Below are 7560 nucleotides of genomic sequence, written 5' to 3' on the forward strand. Positions count from 1 at the left end.
TGCAGCTGTTGTCTCTTTCAGAAAGCAGATTAAAGGACTTATTTTAATAAAACCTTCAGCTGAGGTGGCTTTTATGCTGTTTTTAGCTTTTCTTAGATAATAAACTTTTTTGCAATAATTATGCAAAAAAGACATCAGTATTTTTGGCTACTTTGTTTAACTCCATAAGATGTTAAAACATCCACCTTAAGACTGATTGCTTTACAAAGTGAGCACTTACAGGTAGATAAATAACAGTTGAAGTTGAAGATAAAAGGTTGTGAAAGCTTTGTTTTTATAATTATCACTTGTAGGCAAATGAATGCCATTTACTTTCATGTTTATGAGGCGATGTTTACCTTGTGAGTCATAAAAACTCATATTGAAAAGCAGATTTCAATTTCAATTTTATAGGAACGAGTATAAATTCTATACTGGAAGAAGCAATGGATCAATCTCTCCAGCAACATACACATATTTATTTTTAGATTTAAAAAATGTATTTTTTAAACAGTATGAAAAGTTTAAACTTTTCCACAAATATAATTTCTGGTGGCTAATTCTGACAACATTTAAATCGCTAAATTTGTAGCAATTACTAATCATAAAGGACATTTTAAATGAGAATATTATAAAGCACTGAAAAATAATTTTTTGCTTGATTTTCAACTACCAGTGTGTCATCATCTGGGTGTTTTAGGACTAACAAATATCCATCAATGCACTTCCTTTTTTTCTCCTCATATTCAGCACAACCCTTTAGCTTTATATGGCCCGACTGCAGCTAGATTACAGAGAGCGGTCATTCCGAGAAGCTGGTGAAGTAATCCTCTGTGAAGCAGGTTTGCTAACTCCCAAACAAACATACCCTCGGTTTCTACAGCTCCATTTCCATTAATCCTGAACAGAACGCAGATAAATCAATGAAAAGAGAATTGTGGCAAATCAGACCAAAAAACAGCAGATAAGGAATTTAAGAAGAGAGCACAGAGTGTGGACGCCAGATAAGAAAAGGAGACTGACAAGCTGGCAAAAGTAGCAGGAGAGGGGATGGAGCATGAGCTGAATGGGAGATGTGCTCTCGTGATAAGGAAAGAGGCCTCACTTCCTTCCAAAGAAACTGGTCAAATGGATTGACTTGCTTTGGACAGATAACGACGTAACCTTGAAATGAGATAACACTCTCATTTAAGCCTGGTCTCCCCAGGCAGAAGTTTGTTCACCCCTATTAACAGTCCACTAAAAAACAGACCAAATGTCTTGTCTTCCATTATCTGAACATCCTTTTATGCTCTAGAATTCACTCAATTTCACAAAGAAACAATTTAAAATAGAGGCTACATTTCCGTATCTATTCTAAAAGTGTTTTATCTCTGATCTAATAGGTAGTAGTAACTATAGCCAAATGCGTAGAGGCCTCATGACCCCATGTGAACCTGTTTTCATATCAACCACTGTTGCTAATGTGCTTTGCCTTGCAAATGTACAATGCCACTGCACCACCAGAGAGATCCTGCCGCATACTTCTGAATAACGTCACAGCTAAACCGGGACAAATTAGGGAAGCATTGATTTTGAGTTTCTCCTAATTAAATATTTTTATGTGGATCCATGGTGCAGATATTTCAGGTTTCCTCTTCTTCTTGTTTTGGAGGAATTAAGAGTATAAAGCGTCGCATAATGGCAACAAATGCAGTGTGGGTTCTTTGTTTGCCTTAAAGGCCCACACTAATCATCTTTTGATCTACTTTGGTCTTTTAATTATAATTATGCATCTTTTAGCCAAAATAAAAAAAAAAAAGTAGATGCCAGCTCAGACAAGGAAAACAAAGACGTACATGGATCTATTTGTCTACAAGTGGATGCATCATAATAGAGCGGAGTAAAGACAGCATCCTCTTGTAATATTTCTTTCACTATAAAATTAAAAGTTAAAAGAGGGAAGTGATTAAAAGAGGATTCTATGTCTAAGTTTGACCTTTTTTGTTTTCATCGACAACCTTTTTCTATAAACATTCCTAAAAACAAGAACATTTCAGACTTTTTTAGACCGAGTCTCATCTTTTGCATTTTATATTTGTTTATTCATCTATTTATATAACTTCTATTTAGATTGCGGGCTTTTCTGAGGCAGTTACCTAATTTTGTTTAACGTTATGCATTTATTGTTTTTTGCTTTAAATATGTTTCGAGAATAACGGCCTTCTTTAGCCACAAACAGTGTACCAAAACTCAGCTGAAAGATATCTTTCTCTCTGCTGAGGTTAAACTTTGTTTCTAAAAAGACGATAGTAAAATTTTTCCAACTTATCCCAATGGAGGAAATGTGGGGGATGAAGATGGGGATGGTTAATACAAAAATCTAGAAAGACTACATTAAAATGACAGATTTAAAAAGCTCCAAAGAATCCACATGAGAATGTTTTGACAATGGAAGCTTCTGATGAACTTGAACTGACAGCTAACCAGAGGCCTCATGGCGTCATTGTGTGACTTCATGGTAAAGTCAGAAGAAATTAACTGATTCAATTGTAAACTTTAATGAGTATGGCTCATCCTTCGCTATAATTTACAGATGACTGAAGGTCCAACAAATTTCTACTAAAACTAAGTCAGATCCTTTATTGGGGGCCAACTGTTGAGTGTATTCATATATGCTGTGTTTGAAAAATTGAAGATTTTGGAGACCTGGAGCCTGATATCAAGCAGACAGTGGTGGGGAGCTGTTGATGCCCTATGCACAACCAGGAACCTAACTAATACCTACAAAAACATTGTTCCAGGAGATAAAAGATGTCCTACAAAAAGACCTCAGGTCAAAAAATATTGATAAATAGTGAGAAAGTGTAAAAGGGAAATTTGTTAGTAGCACCTTGCAATGTATGATGAAAGGTCTTAGAGTGTTTTCGGACTTGGTTGGTAAAGTGAGTTTGAGTTTGTTTTCCCCGATAATTTGGAACAAATTTTCAGTCTGGACACACCCAAGCTGACCCTGATTCAGGACCAGGAAGCACCCTCTGACCCATCTTTCCATGTGGTCTCGGTTTGTTTCCAATCAGACTGAGCTCTAGTAAACTCTGAGTTTCCTAAGTCTGAATAGGCTCCATGCTCGGAGCAGAACACTGGACCAAAACAGACACCTAAACCAGGTATTAAGGGATGTAAACAAAGTAAGAAGGAAGCCACGGAGAAATGTGAAGCAACGATAAGACACAGCAACTCATTGAAATTTAGCTAAAGTTTAGCTAAACATTAAAATCCTATTTTACCAAAAATAATTTAAGTGCACTTCTAACTTTTTGAAGAGCCTAAAAATGTAATCTCTCCCCTTTACCATCAGATCCAAAAGTTAAACGTGTGGTTTCAAATATGACATCTATCAGAATAAGAAGCAGCAGATAGTTTGTCTTTGTTTCAGCTGCGTACTGCAACAGTACCTCTTATTTTCAGCTATTTTTAGAAAATACATTGTCGTCGCGAAAGCTCAAATGTTTATTTACGATTCCTGATGTCGGCTGGCACGCTTAGCTGCCGTGATGTTCGGTTTCCTGTGATAATCTCCACAGCCTGCTGGTGAAACCGGACTCCTATGCAGTGTTTGAAACTTCTCGCTCTTTGTGACAACCTCTGTAAACTGTGGCTTTCTCTCCAAACAACAAAGACGCGCCGAATTGTCAAGATTTAATTTAAAATCAAACATTTGCAACAGGAAAGGCTACAAGTGAGATACTTCAAACTCCATACATGCAAAGATCTATTTGTGTGTGCTCTCTAACATACGGCTTTCATCTACAACTACACGCTTTTAGCAGCAGGAGTTGATAAATTGGTGAAGGAACACAGCGTTGGGTTTCATCCTCGGCAGACTACGATAACAATCTGCAACAGCATCAACTGTTCCAAATCGTGCCATCTGAACTTGATTATGTAAACACTTCAAGGCTTTATATCTGTTTTTTTTTTAACTATAACTGCACACCTAAAACATAGTGATACCCCGTGTGCTGTCACTTCATCTCAGCAACTTCTGTTACTGTGTTAAGCAACCACAAGTCCAGAACAGCTGCTCTAATCTTTCAGGGAAACGGCTTGCAGTGGTGTGGTGGTGTGGAACGAGGGCAAGATAACCCCAAAAACATTTGAAAATCAACTCTACCATGTCTCTAAAGCAAACGGGGATCATTTTGTCAAAGGGTAAGGAATGAAGAAAACAGCTCCAGGTCACTTGACAAGCTCCAACCACTGTAAAGAGACGAAGAAAGAGCCTAACAAAGTTTTGGAATGAAAGGACAAATGAGCAAGACACAACAAAGGGACGGAGATAAAGTGGAAATGGTTGCGATCAGTGTCTAGATAGCTTTCTGGATTAGACTGAGGCCTGATAGATTCTAGACCAGATGTGAACACATTTAAAGGAATGTCAGAGATGGATGGATGGTTGGTTGGCTGAAAAAAATCGGATTGTTGTGTTGGTGATGACTGGTTTTATCTTATTTACTCCATCTTCAACAGTGGAGATGCTAGATTATTTCCAAGCCATTGCATTTACAGCTTAAAAAATAAATAAATGACCCCAAAATAATTTAAGGAACAATGTTTATCTGTAAATATTCTTTTGATATGACAGACTCTCCTCAATAATGTACATCTGTTTGCCCACACATTCTCACTCTCAACTTGTCATATGGACGTATGGTTCGGGCCTCCTCCACATCACTTTTTGACGTTTTGGGTGTCCCCAACTCGTTGTTTTTTGACGTGCTGGCTGCTCCCATTAAATCACGAGTCCCCAACCCTCGGGACGTGGTACCTTCCAAATAGAAAGTACCTGCAGTCAAATCCGAAGAGTTCTATAGAGAAATGAACAGGCACTCTTTAGTACTAATTGCCAGAATAGTTATTCTTGCTCTGGTATAGGGATAGGCAGGTCCAGGCCTCGAGGGCAGCTTTCCTGCATGTTTTCCAGCATATCGTGCTCTGGCACGTTCTAATTGGCTGGACACACCTGAACCAGGTAATCAGTCATGAGTAGGGCTTGGATATCAGGTAATCATGCAGACACTCTGGTACTTCTTTATTTAACGTGTTTTGTTAATCCTAATTTTTTTTCATTAAAGGTTTTTCTTTATTGCAAGTAACCAGTATTCAAGCTATAAAATGACCAATCAGATGCCTAAATAAACTATGTGGTCTCACACCAAACATTTAAAACATTTGATTGATGTATTCTCTTGAGGCCGCTTTCAAGTGGTAGGGGTGCTACAAGCTCACTCATTGGTGAGAGTGGTTGCCACAGAAGCATTGACTCAGACCAACTCTGTCCAATCACTCCTTACTGATGTCGGCTGGCTCCAACATGACAGCGTCAGTATTGTGAAAAAAATGTTGACTCAATGGACTTCGTTGAAGCCAGAGGTAAGCCATTTTTTAAGAGTGACATCAAACTCGCTCAGTCCAGTTAACTTTTGCCACGTTCACACCAGGCATGCGTCGCGCGTTTTTGAATTTTTGATTTGGTGCAAAATGCTAGAGCGGTGCAATTCTTGTGAATCTTGCACCAGGCTTTTTCTTTCCCAGCTCTATTCCAATAGATGAAAGACGTGGTGTCATATAATTCCAGCCAGACACAAACCGCGATTATTTATTTCTCCCCCGTGATCAATTCAAACAGCTGGCACTTCCGTGAATTAAAAAGGACGCCATTCATTCGTCACTATTAAATCAGAGTCTCTGATTGGTCAACCTAGTTTAACTTGGAACTCGTATTGAGTGGACATGCATTTTGCGCATAGAAGCCGAAAACGGTTATAGAAACTTGCTTAGCGACGCACGAGTGCAAGAAATTTGAACGCGGAAGTCTGAAACGTGCATTTTCATAGACTTTTATTGAAAGTGGTCGCTTAAATGTGCATTGTCGAGAGCGGTGTGAATGTAGTTTTATACAGTCAATGGTCGCACCACCAGAGGCTGCAAGGAAGAAGTTTGTTTGAAAGAAAAAAAAACAAAAAACAAAGGCCACTGACCCCTGTGAAGTTGGGTTTACCACTTGTGCATGACATGACGGTTCGTTTGAGACATTCAACAACTCTTTAAAATTTACAGCACTGAGTGAGTGTTTCTGCATGCTGGTTTCCTAAAATGGTGCAGCATTTTGACATAAATGCCATCCCAGCAAAGCTGACACATCAGTCAACTATTTGCAGCGTGAATGCACTCTGCTGAATTCCCGTATTTCCCTCCCCTCGTGCACAGAAACTGCGGCTGCAATAACCAAAGTATTTATGCGAATAACAGCAGGGTTTGAAAGACTCGTTCCATCCCACTTGGAAGTCTGGAAACATGCAAGTCCATGAATGACATCAGTGCATTCCCGGGTCTATGAAGTAATGATGTGTGCCCTCCTTGGACTTCAACTGAGAACATCCTAGATCCAGTTCAGACAACAAACACGCCAACCTCAGAGCGTCCCCCATTTGACTCCCATCATTGAACCAATCAAGTCAAGTCAGACCTCAAGAGCACCATGTGTCCTCTTCAATAGCTTCTGAGGTCCAGATCAAAGTCCTGTACCTGACTGATGATGACCAATCTGCCTGCATATTCTGCTCATGAGTAATGACAGAATTACAACAGGAGATAAGCCTCATTTAAAGAGAGGCCAACTCCTTTTTAGGCTTGTAGTAGAATTTGAGTCAAATTGCTGATTAGGGCAGAGGGCACCAACTAAAATTCTTCAGCCATTTAGGCAGAGCGGGCTCCACTGGCCAGAAAGCAGACATGGATATTGTAAGCTGCTATGAGATGCAGAGTAAATATTTAGCTTGGAGAAGGAGGAGTAATAAATTAGAATCTAACCACCTGAAGTTTGCTGCTATGTGCGGGTACGGGAGGTGATGATAGCTGACCAGGGAAGTCTATAAAATGCAGCCCATATTTACAAAATAAAAGCATTGACAAAAAACAAAAACCACAAAGTTACTGCATCTTGATTCTGCTGCCACAAGCTAATAGCTACCATGTTTATCATCATATAAAATATGACTAACATTCTTGGTTTTGACAAAATTAGACCAGATGAAATACAAATGACTAACAAAAATGTAAACTGCTCTCATAAAAATGCAAATAAATGTTCGAAATGTATTTAGCCTTACAAGAAAGACATGTTAGAGAGCATTTGGTAATATTACCAAGTTATCTTTATTCATTTTATGCCCCACAATAAAAATGAAGTCCAACCAAAATTGGTTTCTTGTGAAATTGAAACAATTTGTTAAATATTTACCAAAAAAAGTAAAAACTAGAAGTCACAGGTATTCTTTGGTTGTCCAGACAGACATCTCACTCTGACAGTCATCCTGATAAAACATGACGGCGATGCTCTCCAAATCCCCAAATAGAACTCACCTCTATTTAAAGTGGAGCTCTGTCAAACAACTCGAGGGAAACCAGCCAAGTCAGTGAGCGCTACCTTCACCAGGAGCCAAGATCAACTATTCCCCAAACAGACTGAAGGTTAGAGAAAGGAGAGTTCACTTTGATCGTCTAATTGTGTAATTAACTAATTGTGGAAAATATAAT

At 38.8% G+C, this 7560-nt stretch overlaps 1 protein-coding gene across 1 annotated transcript in view; it reads right to left on the minus strand.

Moving 5' to 3' along the window:
- Positions 1–7560, minus strand: part of LOC112163448 (WD repeat-containing protein 70) — a 39211-nt gene that overhangs the window by 14076 nt on the left and 17575 nt on the right. The window lies entirely within an intron of this gene.

Source organism: Oryzias melastigma, linkage group LG12, assembly GCF_002922805.2.
Source record: "Oryzias melastigma strain HK-1 linkage group LG12, ASM292280v2, whole genome shotgun sequence".
NCBI classification, from domain to species: Eukaryota; Metazoa; Chordata; class Actinopteri; order Beloniformes; family Adrianichthyidae; genus Oryzias; species Oryzias melastigma.